Raw genomic sequence first — 20,310 nt, forward strand, 5'->3', positions numbered from 1 at the left:
TCTGACTATCACTTGTTTCGATCAATGGCACACGGCCTGGCTGACCAGCACTTCCGGTCTTATGAAGAAGTAAAAAATTGGATCGATTCGTGGATAGCCTCAAAAGATGACCAGTTTTTTCGACGCAGGATTCGTACGCTACCCGAAAGATGGGAGAAAGTAGTGGCCAGCGATGGACAATACTTTGAATCATAAATGTATAATCAGTTTTTTACAATAAATCGAAAAAAAACGGCGGAAGCAAAATTGTATACCTAATATAAAGTAATAAAACTTCAAGATTAAATAAATTCTTTATCTCCGGTAGCATCAACGTTAGTTTAATTTTAAACTTAAAACTCTCCTTGTTTCTGTCTCTTTGGTTTTAAAACGAGATAGAAAGTTTCGCTTAAAATCAAAGTCACACCGGATCTTAGTACATTAATGCAAAAAGTATTTTTAATTAAAACCTGTTTTAACTTACTAATTTAATAATAACTTCTCTTCATACATTATATACTCTAATGTTGATTAATTAATTCAATTAATTTAGTTTATACTTTAATTTAGTTTATACTTTGTAAAATATTAGCATTTTATCTTGCTACATGTGTTTTTATTTATGTGTTGAGATAAAAAGCTTGAGACAAAAAAGCTTGAGACAAAACTCTCCTAATACTGAAATTATTTTCACAAACAAAACTTTTAAATAGAAATTGAAATTGACGAACGTTCGGGAAGATATTATCGCTATTTTTGTTATTTCATCTTTTGTTTATTAGATATAAAACAAGAATAGTATGAGAAAGAGATAAAATGAGGTATAATAGTTGATTTCATCTAACTTCAACGTAATTATAAATACTTTAATTTGTGATTCCAATTTTTCTCGCTTTTCTACAAAGTGTAAGTCCGATTTGAATTTTTTACTACTCATATATAATGAAGATTTAATAAATTAATTTATTTATATTGTATGTGTCCAACCTCTGACAATAGTAATTTTATCTATATTCTTTCTAACGTTTGACTATATTTTAGTTGTTTAAAACTTTTAAAAGTACACGAATAAATTCAATAATTATATAAAAATATGCTTGCCTTAATATGTTTATTAATAACTTTATTTCAGAAAAAATAAAAAAGTGAAAAAAAGAAAAAAAACATAGGACGTGGAATCTCCACCATATTGATCGCATCTTATGCACAAGATCACATGAAATTCTTACAGACTGTTTATAAACGCAGTATATAACTCCTATAAAAAATAATAAATAATTAATATCTCATAATTGCGTTTTAAAATCATTTTTGCTATTATACATTAATGGGAAAGATTTACTAAAATTTATTAAAACTTATATGTTATCTCAAATGCCTTTATACTGATATACACCAAGCGGCCGTGATCGCTGAGAAAACATTTTCGATCTTCGGTCGTTTCTATCAAGCGCGACAAATCAAAAGAGTATTTTTCAACATATTGTCTCAACATGCTGTCTAATTTGTTTTTGGCCATTCTCGACACGAAGGTCAAGAGAATTATCAATATCATCAAGAAAGATAAGGAAACTTATTACCTTTCTTTGTTCAACTTAATGTGAAGAATTTCCTTATAATTAGCAATCAGCTGTAGCAATTTTAGTGACCTTAGGTTATGTTCATTTTTCTTCTCGAAGAAATATTATTTCTTTATGAAACCTGTTAAGATTTTTTTTTATATTACTAGAAAGGCTCGTACAGAGCTGGTTTTGCAAATTGATTCTTGAAAATTTTTTAAAATAAAATTATGTACACTTTAATTGCACTATAGTATACATTAGATGAGAACAAATTTTTATTATGCCTTTTTTACAAAAAAAAATAACTCTGCACGAGCCTTTAAGAGCCTGCAAGAGACTTTTCTGATTACAAATATCACAATTAAATATCGCGATTTATGAATAAGATATAATATGTTATATTTTAGCCATAATTTCAGCTTAAAGCATATTACAAGTGCATTTTACAAGTGCAGATCTAGGTCAATTATGCTCTTTTTTCTTTTCGAAATAATGTGCGAGAAATAATGTTTCTTTATGAAATCTGTTAAGATTTCTTTGTTTTTTATTGCTAGGAAGATTCGGATAGAGCCAGATTTTGCAAATTGATTCTTGAAAATTTTTATTAATATAAGATCATATACACCTCAACTGTACATCGAGTGAAATATCAGAACAAATTTTTATTTTTCTCTTTTTACAAAAAAGTCGAGCCTTCAGAAGCCTTTCCTGATTACAAATATCATAATTAAAACGCGATCCAGTATTTTTAGCCGTAATTTCGGTATAAAAAAATTCACCTTCGACTAGAGGTTTCCACGAGTCTCTCCTGTTGATCTTTAACCCTTATGTTACTATCCAAAATTACTCACACTGTTACTATCCGGAGTACTCGTATACCTCAGTTTAAAATGCTATTCATGCCGGCCTTTCCTGAAGCCTTCCTTTCTATCTGTTCCTTTGTGACGTAGCAAGCGTTAGGCTCCACACAATAAAAAGAACAGGGAACAGAGAACAGAGAATAAGAATTACGACCTCAGAAATATCAGAAATATCATGTATTGTGGAATACACAGTTTTTGATAGGTTGTGCGGAGCTCCTTAGTTAGTGGCGAGTCAGTTCTTCTTTCCAGTTTTTCCTCTCTCTCTCTCTCTCTCTCTCTCTCTCTCTCTCTCTCTCTCTCTCTGGTGTCATGGCGTTCTGCGTGCGGATCTTTTGAATGTAGAATGAATATAGAGTGATCATTAATCTTATCGAACGTTAACTAAAATTTATATGTCTCAGCTTTTTCGATATGTACGTTCCAAATATTCATTTGAGTTTATATTAAACCGCCTTATGGGTTAGAATGCTTGTGAATCAGAAACAATGAGTAGTTCTTTGTGAATTTAGTGATTTCCCACCAATTTTCCATATTGGACACAACAGCCACAACGTAGCTACACCTTTTCTTCTACCTGCCCCTTCTCGTGGCGACCGGTATAGGATGTTCGCTTTCTTTGTTCATCTACCACGTTAATTCTATGCTAGTAGCGGAGTGAACAAGCATCGTTCAGTGTTTGTATACTGAAGGTGAATATTATTGTGACAAATTTTTTATTATTGGGAGTACAAATAGTTTCCACCGTTTGCAAAAGACGGCGCCACTAATAAACTATAGTTAAAATTATTTGATGTAAAACGACATATCGTAAGATTGGACATCCGGCATCATAACCCTAGAAATATTAGCGATTTTATCAGCATTATATACTTTTTCTTGTACGAAAATGTCGAGTTTTGAGCCGAATAAGCGTCATTTGCGGGAACTTTTGATTTATTTCTTTAATTTGAAGAAATCTGCAGCTGAAGCTCATAGATTGCTTGTAGAAGCATGTGGTGAAGCTGTCGTGAGTGGTTTCAAAAGTTTAAGAACGGTGAATTTGACGTCGAAGACAAAGAACGTAGCGGAAGGCAGAAAGTGTACGAAAACGCGGAATTGGAAGCATTGGACGAAGATTCGTGCTAAATGCAAAAAGAACTTGCACTTACACACTTAGGAGTGACTTAACAAACAATTTCATATCGTTTGAAATCATTGGGAATGATTCAAAAGCAAGGGAATTGGATTCCATATGAACTGAAGCCGAGAACGTTGAACACCGATTTTTCACATGTGAAATGCTGCTTGCTAGACATAAACGAAAGGGTTTTTTGCATCGTATAATCACTGATGATGAAAAATGGATCCACTTACGATAACCCAAAGAAGAGGAAATCATGGGGATCACCTGGCCAACATCGATAGCCAAGCCGAATATTCGTGGAAAAAAACTCATGTTGTGTATTTGGTGGGATCAGCTTGGTGTCGTGTATTATGAGTTGCTCAAACCGAATGAGACCATTACTGGGGCTCTCTACGAACACGATTGATGAGATTGAGAACCGAGCACTCAAGGAAAAACGCGCCCACTACTACTCCAGGCATGACAAAATTATTCTCCTGCATGATAATGCTCGACCACATGTTGCGGCCGGTGTCAAAACCTACTTAGAAACACTCAAATAGGAAGTTCTACCCCACCTGCTATATTCTTCAGACATTGCTCCTTCCGACTATTACTTGTTCCGATCGATGACACATGGTCTGTCTGAGCAACACTTCACATCATATGAAGATACCAAAAATTGTATCGATGATTGGATAGCCTTAAAAGATGAAGAATTCTTCCGATGCGGTATGCCACATGCTTCCAGAAAGATGGGAAAAGTAGTGACTAGCGATACTTTGAATAATTACTTTGAATAAAATATTATGTATCGTTCTTTCACAATAAATGCTTAATTTTTGATAAAAAACGATGGAAACTTATTTGTACTCCTAAATATGGAAGAATTATCTAATTTAGGATTTGAAAGGATTTGAAAGAATTGAATTATTATTGAATTATTCTTAAACAATAAATATACTCTCTAAAAGTGAATCAGTGTATTATCACTGATTTCAGTGTTAAATTTATAAATGATGTAATCATTAGTGAATATTTACTGTTTTTCAGTAATAATACACTGATTCATTTTTAGAGGTTATGATTTTGAGATTATGAATCATAATTACTCAAAATGAATTAGTGTATTATTACTGAAAAACAATATATATTCACTAATATTACAGTTATAAGTGTAATATTGAAGTCAGTGATAATACACTTTACTTTTAGAAAATAGATTTATTATCAAACTTTCCAGAATTTCCAAAAAATCATTTTTACAGATTGAATGCTGCTGAAAAAAAGTCTACCTACGGCAATATTTGGATCATTTGGGGAAAACGATCTATCATATTTTGATAGTGAAGATAAAGATTGAATGTTAAAATAACCAATGAATGACGAATATTCGGATAATGAAGTCGATGATGATGAAATAATGAACGTTCAACATGAAATAGAAGAGAACGTTCATGAAAAAGACGATGAAGAAGAAAATGAAGAAGAGAACAACGAAAATCAGCTATGTCTTCAGATCACTAAAGGGATTCAGTAGAGCAAAACTCCATCATTGGTTTATCAAACTCTAACACACAATATTGTTAGACAATGGATTAATGCACACGAATCAACAGTCACTTTATCCATTTACAGTACTTTCAAATGTTTTTAAGTTCAGAAATAGCTGATATAATAGTCATACCAACAAAAAAGCAATAGCTGTTTATCAAAATTTCAACGAAAAAATCCTACGACATTCCATTCAAATGGAAACTGTTTCGGAATTTTATGCATTCATTGATATTTTGATACATCAAGATATCAATAATTCTAAATCAGATCATGTTTTTGAATTGTTCAAGAGTGTCTCGTATTTGCTATGCAACAATGGAGCTGAATAGATTTTGTAATATTTTGAGATTTCTTCATTTCGATGATGCATGACGACAATGTTTAGAAAAGCTGCATCAATTAGTGAAATTTGGGTGATGCTCAACGCAAATCTTATGAATTTCTATAGCCCTACAGAAAATATAACTATTGATGAATAATTATATCCATACAGAGGAAAAACTCGTTTCACTCAATACATTCCAGCTAAACCTGCAAAGTATGGAATAAAAATCTGGTAGATTTATGATACAAAAGTTAGATGACAAGAACTTGTAAATTGAAATTTGAACAAAAAAAGGAATTTATATATACCTTATTTTGGAGCAATTAAATAATTGTAACTAATGATTTAACATTGCTGATTATGTTTTCCGAGGAAAAAGTATAATAATAATCTTTACGCATAGCTGAGTGCTATTCTTCAATTGCACTCAATATCTGCAAATTAATTTCATTGTAGGATTAGAAAATAAAATATATTTCTCTGAAAATTATATAAATTTGCATTAGCAGTGAATTTATGTTTTAAAGCAATGAATTTGGCTATAAAGCATCAACAATCACAAAATGTGATTACAACGCACGCTCGCATCACAATATTTCACTGACAGATTTTCTAATCTCAATAATCGTCAACTTTAACACTTAATATCTAAATTCGCGGGGCAGAGTGACTTATTTCTGCCAGATTCTTTCGTTTCATGCAAAAATGTCTTGAATAAGTCTATTTTCATTGATTTTTGAGTTGCAAGAAGGTAAATTGAATAATTACTTGATCGAGGTTTATTAGATTTAGATTAAGTTTAGATTGAACGTGGCAAAAAAACTGTATATAATTACAAATTATAATTCCATAGTTTAGTAAATTATCTATTTATATGTCTACTTATATGTATTCTTATTGTACAAATATATGGCTCAATTTAACCTTTTATAAGGACTGAAAACCAATATGTGTTATACAGTCATAATTTAAACATGGCTTTGTCTTTCCGCGTGCTATCCTTCGTGCTCTCTCTCTCTCTCTCTCTCTCATAATTTAATGACTCCTCAAAGGGTAACGACAGTACAACCAGAGATCACGTTATATAGGATGTCTCAATAATCGCCAAATATTTCATTATATCAAATATTAGACAGGTAGAGTGGACTAAACTGAATCGAAAAGTCCTCTATTTGAGGACTTCCATTTTGCAATTTTTGCAATAGTTAACAAAATATTAATTAATTACTAAAAATTGCCGAAAATTAGTCTTCAATAATTTTTTTATGCAAATGCTTTTTTTGTGAGACGGGAAAAATATTTATATCTATACAATACCTTCGGCCCACGGAAACGAGATCAAGGATTATGTAAGACTTGTATCCATTAAAACCTCCGCCAGTGTTTTTCTTAAGACTTTCGCTGAGGGCGCTCCGGGCAGTATTCTTTCGAGACGCCATCTCTTCCCTCGGACCCATCGGCTACAGTTGACTCTTCGTCCCGCCGGCGCGACTCCTCTCACTGGAGGCAATCGGGGAGGGACGGTTTGGTTCCGCTCGTAAGTCCTGATTCCGCTACGCCGTTACCACGCGCGAGCGTGCAGTGAAGCGGTACCTTTACCGTACTTCGCTCAGTACCTCTATCGTAGGATGAGTGCCGTTCCGAGAGTCGCGAACTGATCTGTTGGTCTACGCCCCTGGCGCCCAGGCAGAGGAGGGCCTCTATCGCCGTTTGTACAGGACCTGATTTCCTGCCTTATTTTTCCGGCATCTTCTTCTATCGCATAATGTGCTCGCAGAAAGAGGAAACCGCTATCCTCTTCGTTTCCATTTTCCTAGTTTTCAAGTGTAGGAAGCGAGAGACCAAGTCACTGCGACCAAGTCACCGCATTCCGACGCCCATGCGGGGCACACAGCCAGCGTAGGCTGCGTGGTGTTTCGGCCGCACAGTGCGGTGCATTCCTTCCCGATATGACACAGGTACTCGCTAAAACATGGCCTGTCAGTTCTGTAGAACAGCTTCCACTCCTCCCTCCCTCCCTTCCAAGATCTGTTCACCCAATCAGCGAGGTCTGAATGACTCGGGCGTCGACGTACTGACGAGCTTGGATTTTCACTTTTCGACAATCTCCACCCGTACCTTCTCGCACTTCCTTTCGAGGAACCACTTCCTGAGAAGACGAGGGTCTTCTCGGAGCCGGGCCACCTTGGTTCAATGATAGACCTCGGCTCGGCCTTTGGCTAGCAAATCTGCCGAAGAGATCCCCACGAGGATCGACGTGGCGACGAAGGACTCCGTCGTGTATTTCGATGTATCCGATTTCTGATAAGTTAAAATCGTTTATTCTTTATTCCTAATTCCTTATTCTTTTTATTGTGCGCTAAGGAAACTTATCATGAACGGAATACATCATATCGCAAACATTAAATACAAATTATCTAGTAAAAAACGAACTTTCTTTTCTTGATTTGTTGACCAATCAGTGTCAGATTAAGTGTGCTACTTTTAAAAGTTAGTTAAAATTTTTTAATTTTAAAACTCTAAAGTTAACTCGTTATTAAAAAAAAAGGAAGTCAGAAAATAACCAATAGTAAGTAAGACCAATAGTAAGTAAGAAGGCAAGTAAGAGGAAAGTTAGTTTCTATACAAAAACAACACTGACTAATTAAAACAAACGACATTTATAGCCTGTCAACTTGGGAAGCCTCTTTATGTCTGTCTAAATTAAGCCCATGCATTTGTTTCCTAATGTATAACATTTCCAATTTTTTTCTATACTGAGGTTCCTCATCCAAAATTGCAACGTTTTCCCGGTCGAACTCATGGTCTTCTTACAACCGGTGATAAATTATGATTGGACGGTAGTAGATGTATTCCACCGGATGGTTCCTGTGCTCGTGATTCTGGACTTTAACTATCTGTTCGTCTGTCCCACATAACTTGCGTCGCAATCCTTATAAGAAATCTTATACACGACATTCGATTTCACATTATGTGGCAACGGATCCTTAAATGAATTCCCATAATTATTTCCGGTTTATTATTACTATAAAACAATATCTTAATATTATTGCTATTTAATCTGTTAAATTTTTCGGTAATATTAGGAACATAAGAAACAGAAAACCATGAAGATCGTATAATTTCAGCGTTATTTTTGTTTTTACTTTTTATGTTACTAAATAATATATTAATATAGACAGATAATAATGTTCTTTAAACGATTATTAATATTATCAAAAATGAAACTCAATGAATAATCATTCTTTAATTTTAATTATAAGACAAAAATTATCAAAGTGAAATTTTTCTTCAAAGACATAAATCACTTTATAAATACAATATATACGTAATAATTACTTTGTCATAATAAACTCCCTCTACTACATTAAAAAATTTCTATACAAGAATTAAACTCAAATGAATGTTAAAAAGAAAAGTAAAATTATTCTATCAATTAATCACGTGACAGAACCTCTCTTTTGAGAGAAATCGTGTAATGCGATAAAAAATTCAAACATCTACCCGAAAATGTTTATGATACCAATCAAATTCATTATTGTTAATTAAGGTAACATTCAAAAAATTCTATCTCCTTCGAACTCCTTCCTACATGATAAACTGAAGTCTTGGATGTTGAAAGTTAAAAATGTTAAGAATAGAATTGATCGAAGATGCAGACGCCATGATTATATCGTTGACATACCTATAATAAAAGGACAACAGAAACTGAATCAATGTTAAGGCTTTTACCAATTTTTGCATATTCCGTTTATGATGAGGTTCCTTTCATTGTAATTTAAATTTATTAAGATTTTCTAAATTTTATTGAGAGTACAAATAAGTTTCTGCCGTTTGCAAAAGACGGCGTCACTAATAAACTATAGTTAAAATTGTTTGATGTAAAACGACATATCGTAAGATTAGACATCCGGCAACACCATAACCTTGAAATATTAGCGATTTTGTATCAGCAACATATATTTTTTTTTGTACGAAAATGTCGAGTTTTGAGCCGAATAAGCGTCATTTGCGGGAACTTTTGATTTACTTCTTTAATTTGAAGAAATCTGCAGCTGAGGCTCATAGATTGCTTGTAGAAGTACATGGTGATGCTGCCTTAAGTGAGAGAAATTGTCGTGAGTGGTTTCAAAAGTTTAAGAACGGTGAATTTGACGTCGAAGACAAAGAACGTAGTGGAAGGCAGAAAGTGTACGAAGACGCGGAATTGGAAGTATTATTGGATGAAGATTTGTGCCAAACGCAAAAAGAACTTGCACTTACATTAGGAGTGACTCAATAAACAATTTCATATCGTTTGAAATCATTGGGAATGATTCAAAAACAAGAGAATTAGATTCCATATGAACTGAAGCCGAGAAATGTTGAATGCCGATTTTTCACATGTGAAATGCTGCTTGCCAGGCATAAACGAAAGGGTTTTTTGCATCGTATAATCACTGGTGATGAAAAATGGATTCACTACGATAACCCAAAGAAGAGGAAATCATGGGAACCACCTGGCCATGCTTCAATATCGATAGCCAAGCCGAATATTCATGGAAAAAAACTCATGTTGTGTATTTGATGGGATCAGCTTGGTGTCGTGTATTATGAGTTGTTCAAACTGAATGAGACCATTACTGGGGCTCTCTATGAACACAATTGATGAGATGGAGAACCGAGCACTCAAGGAAAAACGCGCCCACTACTACTCCAGGCATGACAAAATTATTCTCCTGCATGATAATGCTCGACCACATGTTGCGGCCGGTCGAAACCTACTTAGAAACACTCAAATGGGAAGTACCACTTGTTCCGATCGATGACGCATGGCCTGAGCAGCACTTCACATCATATGAAGATACCAAAAATTGTATCGATGATTGGATAGCCTCAAAAGATGAAGCGTTCTTCCGACGTGATATCCACATGCTACCAGAAAGATGGGAAAAAGTAATAGTCATTACTTTGAATAAAACATTATGTATCGTTCTTTCACAATAAATGCTTAATTTTTGATAAAAAACGGCGGAAACTTATTTGTACTCTCAATAATTTTTCATGTCCTTTTCACATCTATCTCTAATGCCAACCGAGTCTGAATCGAAGGAGTCGACTATCCCTTTTCATTTCTTTTTCACCCCTTCTCCTTTCCGCGACTATCTCCCTCCCTTGTGATCCTTCCTTTTTTATTCCGCCTTTCTCCTCCTTTCTGTCAGAAGATACACTCACATACACTTACACAACATAAACCTATATGCAAACACATTACAGAATAAAGAACCCAAGAATTTTTTTATACCTAAGGAAAATGTATCACCAAATATTGCTTCGATTATAGTACTGTTAAACCCTTGTTTGTTAATTTGACAAACCTCTCCTTGTATTTATTGTAAGCTCTTTCGTGGTTGCACTTTATTTTCTCCTCGATCATTTGGATTAAGTTCCATGATCGAAAGCCAAGGCATACAGACGCACCGGCACATCTGGCGTTAAAGTGCGCCCTCCTGGCACATTGACTCAGTTTAGGTCCTTTAAATTAAAAGGTACGTCCAACTAGTGTATCCGTTTAGCGAAGCTAAGAGATATGAGAGATATGAGATTTCCACTTCATCCTCTGTTCGACCCTTGGCTCGTTAGAAGCCACAGGACGAAGCGAAATGCCTCCCGATTTACATCGGTCCTTCCTCAGCTCCTTTGCTCCGGAGCCTAGATACGATCAAATTAATCTAATAAAAAAAATTTGGTTCCTGTTGCGTTCATCTCCTCAACTCCATGTATGCGGAGCTTGGACATAAGACTCCTATTGCCCTGTTCACCAAAATTTCTTTTGAATTATTGATAGAATTGAATAAATTTTTAGATGTTATTGAGTAACTTTAAATTAATGTTATTTCACGTCATTTATTTAAAAAACGTAGCAGATTTTTTAAATTATAAATAATAATAGTATACAACATAATAGTATGCAATAATAGTATACAATATTTTTATTGTCATGGTTTCATGGCCAAGTACCGGCGATGTCTAAAACATAAAAAACCGATTCAGTTTATAAAAATATACAAAAAAAAATATTGTTTAACGTATATAGTGTAGAATTCAAAAAATATTTTGAAAATGATAAAATGGTGACTCTTTAAAAATAGGATATCAGTTTTCACTATAAAAAGATTGACTTTAAATTTTTATAAAATACTGAAAAATAAAAATATTGGGAGTACAAATAAGTTTTCGCTGTTTTTTAATAAAAAATTAAGCATTTATTGTGAAAGAACGGTACATAATGTTTTATTCAAAGTAAGCCATCGCTAGCCACTACTTTTTCCTATCTTTCTGGTAGCATGTGGATACCGCGTCGGAAGAACGCTTCATCTTTTGAGGCTATCCAATTATCGATACAATTTTTGGTATCTTCATATGATGTGAAGTGCTGCTCAGACAGGTCATGCGTCATCGATTGGAACAAGTGATAGTCGCAAGGAGCAATGTCTGGAGAATACGTCGGGTGGAGTACAACTTCCCATTTGAGTGTTTCTAAGTAGGTTTTGACCGGCCGCAACATGTGGTCGAGCATTATCATGCAGGAGAATAATTTTGTCATGCCTGGAGTAATAGTGGGCGCGTTTTTCCTTGAGTTGAGTGCTCGATTCTCAATCTCATCAATTGTGCGGTAAATTCTTTTTGAAACTTAACTGTAGGTTTTTAATTGAATCGTCTTTTCGATCGACATAAAGACGCTTTCTATCCGACATTTTTATGAACAATTGACTTATGTACACGTGAGTTGCAACCACGTACGATGCTATACATGCTCCTGGTGACAATAAAATGAAATAAATATTGAGAATTGATGATAATATAGTTTCCATATTGATTGTATAATACTGTCAATGTCTTTTCTTATTTCAAGCGCGTGCGATTCAATGTCGATAAACCAAGTCGACTCAGTGCACTGACGCACGACTGTGTAACATTGTATCTAATTCAAATTTTGAAAAATCCTTTTAACCCAATATTTTACACACTAAAGCTTCGAAAAAATGGAAAAAAAATTTTGAAATCGTTAGGGTGATATACTCCTTAATATCATTAAATTTGTTATTATAGATGTAATCGATTATAATAACGCACACAGGCATTCAAAATTATCTGTTTATGATTTTTTGAATGTTTTTTAATGTGATGCTACTACGATCTTATGACGTATTATATACATTCTGCTATATATGTATCAACGTATTTGATATCCATACATTAAATATAATGATTACATATAATGGTATCCATACATTTAAATATATACAATATACTTTCTACATATTATTGTACATACGTATCATACATATTTTGACTTGAATATGAACAATATATTTTTTTTGGTAGGCAGAGAAAATGCATTGTGCACGCCCCCGGGTCCAGATAGTGTAAGATTCGCACCCACTAAAACTTTTACCGGTATCTTTTCTCTTTGATGGGGGAAGAGAGGTACTAGGCACATGGGCAGCTTTCTTCCAGTGTTCTCCCGAACCAGTCAATTGCAGTCGGCTCCTCATTACGAAAGTTTCCTTTGACTTGGACTTCCGGATGCCCATTTGTTTGGATCGATTTCCTGAGGATGATTTGGTGAGGAGGGGACAACGTCCCTTTAACCTTGGCCCTTCCGTGATTTTGTGGGGAGGGGGAGGGGGAGACAGAGTTTCCCTCGTTCCGTAGTAGGCGTAATTTAAATGGATGCCGCGGGACTCGAGTTCTTGATGGTGTCAAAAGTCCACTTTCTGTGGGCTCCCACAGCGCCTCTTGTCGAGGCTACGGAGGCAAAAGCTACTCTCCATCCCGCTTCGCTATCATCGCGTCTCTGTTCTACTGTACGAAGCGCGAGACACGATCTGATAGTAAAAGGGCAGTCGCCAGGAGACGCCGAGCGTGCGCGCTGCTGTCGACTCCCGGGATATCTCCTCCTTTCCTCTCGTGCGGACGGCGGGGAGTCACCTCCCAGGGATACTTCTAGGGACTCCTGAGGGGAGGGACAACACTCCTAGTGTTGTCCCTCCCCTCAGGAGTCCACCGTCTTCGTCCCTTGGCGATGGAAGAAGAGTCCGGGGAACGCCGGATTTTTTACCTGATGCTAGCAGTAGTTTTTCGGGAGGAGTCTTGCTTCCATCATCTTTCTCGAGAGAGCGAATTCCTTCTCTTCTGCTTTCTGCTTCTCTTTCTTCTTCTTTTTTCGGTCTCTTCCTTCTACAGCATTTTCGCCGTAGAAGGAAGGAAGAACTACCATCCAAGCCTCCTCACTGTCCAACATCTTTTTGACGATGATGGATAGCAAATTCTCTCCCACTATCCCCGCCAGGGCATCGCGCTCTGCGTCCACGCCGAGTATATTTCCAAGTGTACTGCGCAGTGTTCCGTCGGAGGTGCAATAGTAGGGTGTGTGTGGTAGTAGAGTATACGCCCTTTTTCTATTTGACATAGATACTCACCGAAGTACCCATGGCACTTATGTCATCTTGTAATGTATGTCAGTTTCCTCCCTCCCTCTCTCACTTTTTATTTATTCAGTCAGTGAAGTGGAGATGGACGGCCTGGACTACTTGAGCGTTGGCGTATCGTGGATCATCTAGTCTGGCTTTCCAGTCTTCCCCAGTCGCAACTTCTCGCGTTTCCTCTTCATGATTCTCAGAGCCACAGAAGCTTCCCTGGTGCGAGCTGACGTCACTCAGCGGTAGATGTCCGTTCGATTCTTGGCTAATAGATCCGCCGGATCCCTGCGAGAATCGACGCGGCGAACAACATCGTCCTGTAGGATCTGGTGATTCATTGGGCCAACCTCCTGAATTTTGTAGAGATTCTATCTGATGCAGGGTTCGACCCCCCATCTCCTCACTCCAGATTAGGGCTTCGTATGAGAACCTCAAGACGGCATGCATATAAAGTCGCGCCGAAGTGCCTGGTCCTCCTAAGTTGGGCATCAGGCCGATTAGGACATCGGCCTGTTTGCCCACCCTGGGGATCAGAGCATTGAAGTGATTTCTAAACTTCCATTGGCCATCTAGAGTGAAATACTTCAAGTTGAGCCTTCTATTGGGGCTGATTCTGATCTGGACAGTTGGAGGTTGTTCTTTTGTGCCATCGTGCACAAACATCGCTTCTGTGTGGGGCCATCTCCAATTCTATCCTTCCAATGGAATGCACTATCCATACCACTATTACATTCGCTGTAAAAACGGCTCCATCTCAGGTAGTCCTCCTGATTAAAACTAGCATGTCGTTTATATAGCAAATGATCTCACAGCTAAGGGGAGGGGAGCGCACGGTTATGGAGTACTACGTCGTATATTTCATGAGAGGGATCCTAATAAGGACTCCTGAAGACAGTGGCACCCCGCACGTGTCCCCATGCATGCTGGAGCTCTTCCTTGTCGTTGTACTCTGGAGAAGCATTCTTCGTCGGTAGTCTTCGGCGATAGATCAGATAAGGAGAGATCTGATAGTAATGCATTGTCTTCACTATCTGAATCAATCATGAGAGGGTGCTAAAGTTAACTATGTCAAGAGAAACATCACCCTCCAACATGGATTCCGCGAGAGTTCGAACTTTGCCTTTAGCGTCAAACGTGTCTCACGGAATCCACATTGCCCCTCGGAGATATTGAACTTCCAGGAAAGGTGCTAGACGATGCTGTTGGTGATGATTCTCTCAAAGAACTTACCAGCGTCGTTCAACAGGCAAATGATCGATATGTCGATAGAGACTCCGCTGGCCTCCTTGCGAAGGAAGACCAGCCATGCCCTCCTTGCGAAGGAAGACCAGCCACTGGGGTGGGAACTTTTCTGTGGAGAGGCAACTATTAAATAGCTGCCTCATGTCGTTTCCTATTTGACTTTATGCCAAGGCCCAGGTTTTGCCATCGGGGTCAAAAGCTCATCTCCGGAAATCTCCAGCTCTTCCTTCCAATCAACAGTCCTTGATAGGAGAGGGCAAGTCTCTTCCCATTTTAGTTAAGAAGAAGACTTCTACGATCGTCCCTAAGAACTAAGAGTCCAGGATCGTAATTTGTGTAGAACGATCCTTGTGTACGGTCGCTCCCACGAGTTCTCGAACGTGGAAACGAGATCCTCTCTGCCCGGGTCTTGGTCCTCCTAATGCTGTTCCTAAGACTGTTCTCGTCGCCTTTCGCGCGGTCTGGCAGGTTTCATGAGCATTCACCAATGCTTCCTCCTCCTCGCTTCTACGCCGGGCTCGCATTAGACCTCTCCGAATGTGGACTGCGATTCTTAGATTAACGATGAACTTCTTCGGTTTATCAATATGCAGGCCGAAGAAGTTCCCGGCAACTAGGAAGTCACGGATGCATCGCATGCATCCTTGATGACGTCCTTCAGTCACTCTACTTGCTTGGAGTCCTCGGCCAACCCAGCGCCTGCCCAGGTGATCAACGCGTAAGGATCTAGTTTTCTGAAAACCCATCAAGAATGGCTGTGCTCTCAGTCTCTTCGACACCTGGTGATTTCAGCGACTTTGGGGACAGGTTAAATTCGATGCATGTGTGGTCAGATTGCTCTGCAAAATAGCTCGCCTCCACCTGCCAATTCGAAACCATCGCAGCGGCCTGCAGGGACGCCCACATGAGGTCCACCGCGGATAGAGCCACTGCGGTTACCAACAAAGCCTGCCTCTTCACTTTGCCTGTGTTTATCAGGCATAAGTCTAGGTGGTCTGCTCTTCCATAGTCTCGTCCCGGATATTCGTGCTGAGAGATCTTCACTTGATTGAATGAGCATTGAAGTCTCCCACTATTAGCATGGAACGGGAAATATCGAATGCACTCCTCCATCCTGTCTAGGGTACCCTCGAGCTATAGAACGGACTAACTAGAGATCAGGTAGCATGCTACCATTATAACGTATCCGTTCCCCTTGTCAATAGAGATGAGTTCCTCTTCTACTCTCCACATAATAGTCATCTTGTCCAGGCTATTTGCCCATCGCGGATCTCCCTCTGGAACAATGTAGGGATCCACGATGACACCCAATCTAGCATCACGCTCCGCAAAGTATTGCAAAAACATGCTCTGCCCTGCTCTAGCGTGGTTGACGTTCGCCTAAAGGACACGGATAGAAGTTATGAATGTTCTGCCGTGCCCGCGTTCTCCACGTAGATCTTTGGGCGTGCAATGGCTGTGTCGCTAGTCAGAGAGTGGGTTTCGGTGGAGTGTCACTAGAGCCTTGTGACCCCACATCTGTAGCAAGGGCCAGACCTATCAGTCTGACTATTGCAGTTCAGCTGGACATGGCCCTTTGAAGCATTGTAGAGGCTTTGCCGGTAGTATCTATCCTAGCGGAGATCCACCCGATCCTCACTCCGGTCCGGCCTGCCTCCGAGATCTTCTTGGCAGTTGTCATTGGGCATTTAACCCAGATAATGCCAAGACTATTGGGCGCTCTCTTTATGGCGCTTACGTTTATCTCCGAAAGAGGAGATACTACGGCTGCCCTTATCAGTGAAGATTGCTTTAATCTCTTGACAGAGTCACGGAAATTCGCATCTCGATCGTTTTAGAGAGGCGGAAGATTTTAACCCTCTCCCAGTTGACCCTCAATTTGGCCGCCAGTTTGTCAGCCCTGGCGGAACCTCGGCCGGCCCTCGGATTTCGACCAGAATTCCGGTCACGCCGAAACCCGGAGTTTCCCCAGTGATCCCCAGTTCCTCAAGAGGGATTTTCTTCTTGGCGTTTCCCAACACAGCCGCATATTCCCCGACTGGGCCGTGATGATAATAGCGGACTTAATGGGGCAAATTTTGATGGATTTTTCAACCCGTTTTTTCTCGCTGCTCCTTATAGGAGGCTTCCCTGCAGATGTCACCTGTACTCCGAATGACAGCCTTGATAGTAGGCCTTTTTCTTTTTGGCCTTACGGCTCATCACTTCCGTCCATAATTTCTCTTCGTGGGGTGGCTCCGAATAGGGCAGATGTTTTCTCACTGCTTGTAATTGTCCCTTCCACTTCTCTTTGCGAGCGGATTTTATACCTGGAAGCCCTATTGCAGAGGAGGAGTGGCGGAGGATTTTGTTTTTTCCTTCGCTCCACTTCTTCCTCTTGATTTGCCCCATATCGCGCGATAGAAACAAGACTTTGTTCATAATTCGAAAAAAACCTTCTTCATAGTATTTCCTGCTGAGATCGAGGCTGAGCCCGGGAACTTCCGACTTATCGGATTTATTCGCTTTAGTCCGCCTTTTTCCCTGGCCGCAGGAGCACATTATTGGTCCCGATTGATTGTTTATCCCTTGTAACAAGGATCTCCATACCTCCGGTATTTCTGCTTCCGCCGCCCGTTTTGCGGCGCGGGACGGGGACGGAGGAAGCTGCGGAGCTATGTACATCTCTATTTCCTTCTCTTCGCCCGAGGAGTTGGAACTGAGTTACCACCCGGGCTAGTGGGATCCTTTTCTCCCTTTGGGATTTGGAGGATGGGAGTAGGAAATTGTTCCAGGCGAACTCCATGTACGTGCCACCCTAGGACAGTGCCGGCCTCTGCTCAAATCCCACCTCCTCCCACGAGCTCAACTCCAGGATGTGTGCGGATTTTAGTGAGCTCCGTCTAGAGTAATCTTTTCTCTTTCTATAGACGGAAGATGTCTTTTTTTTTGTTTTTTGTGAGTTTCATCCACTTTTCCTCCTCATCGAGTTTCAGAAAATGATTCAAGCCCCTGTCATTCGTCGCATTTTTTGAGGCGCGGTGACCTAAGATGCTGCTCGCAGCCATTAATGTTGTAATGATTCTCTATATGATCGCGTATGTCTCTCTTAATGTTACAGGATCACTCAAGGACAATTGGTAATTATCGAGCGCCTTGGTAATCGCAGCTACGTCCTCAGTTGGTTGTAGAGCAAGTTCCTCCTTCAATTTTTAGACTTGATCACGTATTCTTTTCCTAATGCATAATATATCTGCTACATATGTATTAAATACATATTTCAACTTGGATATTTCATATTCATATTAATTATGTATTTAATACATTATATTTGATATGAAATGAAGTGCAATATAGATATGTTTTAATATAAATTTGCAATGAAAGGTGCTGTATGGGCAAATATATTTAATATTCATGTATTTTTATAAAATTTATTTATTTTCTCACTTATATGTCAAAATAAGGTTTTCCAAGAAACGGCGCAACTAATTACTATTTACATAATATTACTAATCCAGAAAATTAAATTGTAGTGTCCAGAGATTTTCATTGCTACCAACATTATCCCCTTTTTTTTTATGGAAATTGTCATGTAACCTAGCTATGATTGTCAGTTTCATAACATCGATGTTATGTATAACTTGACGTAAGTCGAGCTGTATAAACGTAATCAATAGGTTCACGTTACTTGAAATCCCCAAATATTTTTGCACTTAAAATGAGATAGATATATAATTGAGCATTGAAAAAAAGAGAGATAACAAAAGATATTGAGTACAAAAAGTGTAAGTAAAGTTGGAAACATAATAAGCACAGCAATAGGAACAAGAAATAGAGAATAACGAATCGTCCAATCAGAACTCTAAGGGGGGAGGGTATAAGTTTGATATTATATCCCAAAACTCTGATTGGATGGCAAGTTATTCCCTGTTCCTATTGTTATCTATGCCTATTTCCAGCTTGACGCGTTGGCCTTAATTTTTCACTGGATCTAAATATATAATCCAATTATATTCAAATAACAATTATATTCAAGAATTTTATAACAGTTGCAAAGCTGTTTTTTTGTTAAACGCAGTCAATGTCAAACCTTTTGGTTTGGATAAAGTTTAAAATATGCATATTGGACATGGGCTGCGTTCAGAATAGAAAGCAATTTTGCAACTATTGTAAAATTCTTCAATATAATTGGATGCGTTCAGCAGAACGCAACAGTTTTACAAATGTTTTATAATTGTCTGCTGAACGGTCTTAGATACACTCAGCGTCTCAACATGTTTACTCAATGGTCGTTACGATTTTCAGCAAAGGGAGTGTTTATATTGACCGTAACCGTATGTTATCTGTAAGAATTGACTGATCATAGTTGAATGTTTCCCTCTCATTCGATTGTAAGTAGGGAATACTCGAAGATGATTGGTCAATTTTACATATTATAGCATAAAGCATATAGTTACGATCAATATAAACGTTCCCCAAAGTTGTAAACCTTGGTAAAAAAGTTGATAGAAAATGATAGAAAAAAATTCTCTTGAATATGGAATCTGATGTGTGGTTCGTGAATTCACTAATGTGAATCGTGTGTGTGTGTGTGTGTGTGTGTGTGCGTGTGTGTGTGTGCGTGTATGTGTGTGTGTGTGTGTACGATAGAAAATGTATACGGCGTTGTAGGAATTTTTCGATAAAATCTTTATCATTTCTTACAGATCTTATATAAAAATATATATAAAAAACTATATATAAAAAAACCCGATAGAAAAAACTTATTACTCATAGAGTAACATATTTAGTAGAAAACTCATCGAATTTATCGAATATTAAAAATGATAATTCTATTGTTAAGATTATTCACATACACATATACTTACACATACATCGAAAAATTATATAATTATTATGTACTCAAATTCTTTGTTTCTACTTGTATGTAATATAATAAAAACGTGTATAAAAAGCTTACTTTTATTTTTTTCTTATTTTTCTGTTATGAGATATCATACAAAAAACCCTTGTATCTCATATTAGGAATCCTTTTTTTGAATGAGCAAAATCACTTTCAATAAAAAATTTCACATACAACAAAGTATAGCTACTATCGATCGCTAACTTTTGATAATAAATCTTGAATATATTTTCTATAAAATTAACACAAAAATAGGAATTAAGATTGCAAATTAAATAAATTATAAGTCTTTGTAATTTATTTAATAAAAAAAGTATCTCATATTAGGCG

Source organism: Atta colombica, unplaced genomic scaffold (assembly GCF_001594045.1).
Source record: "Atta colombica isolate Treedump-2 unplaced genomic scaffold, Acol1.0 scaffold181, whole genome shotgun sequence".
Taxonomy (NCBI): Eukaryota; Metazoa; Arthropoda; class Insecta; order Hymenoptera; family Formicidae; genus Atta; species Atta colombica.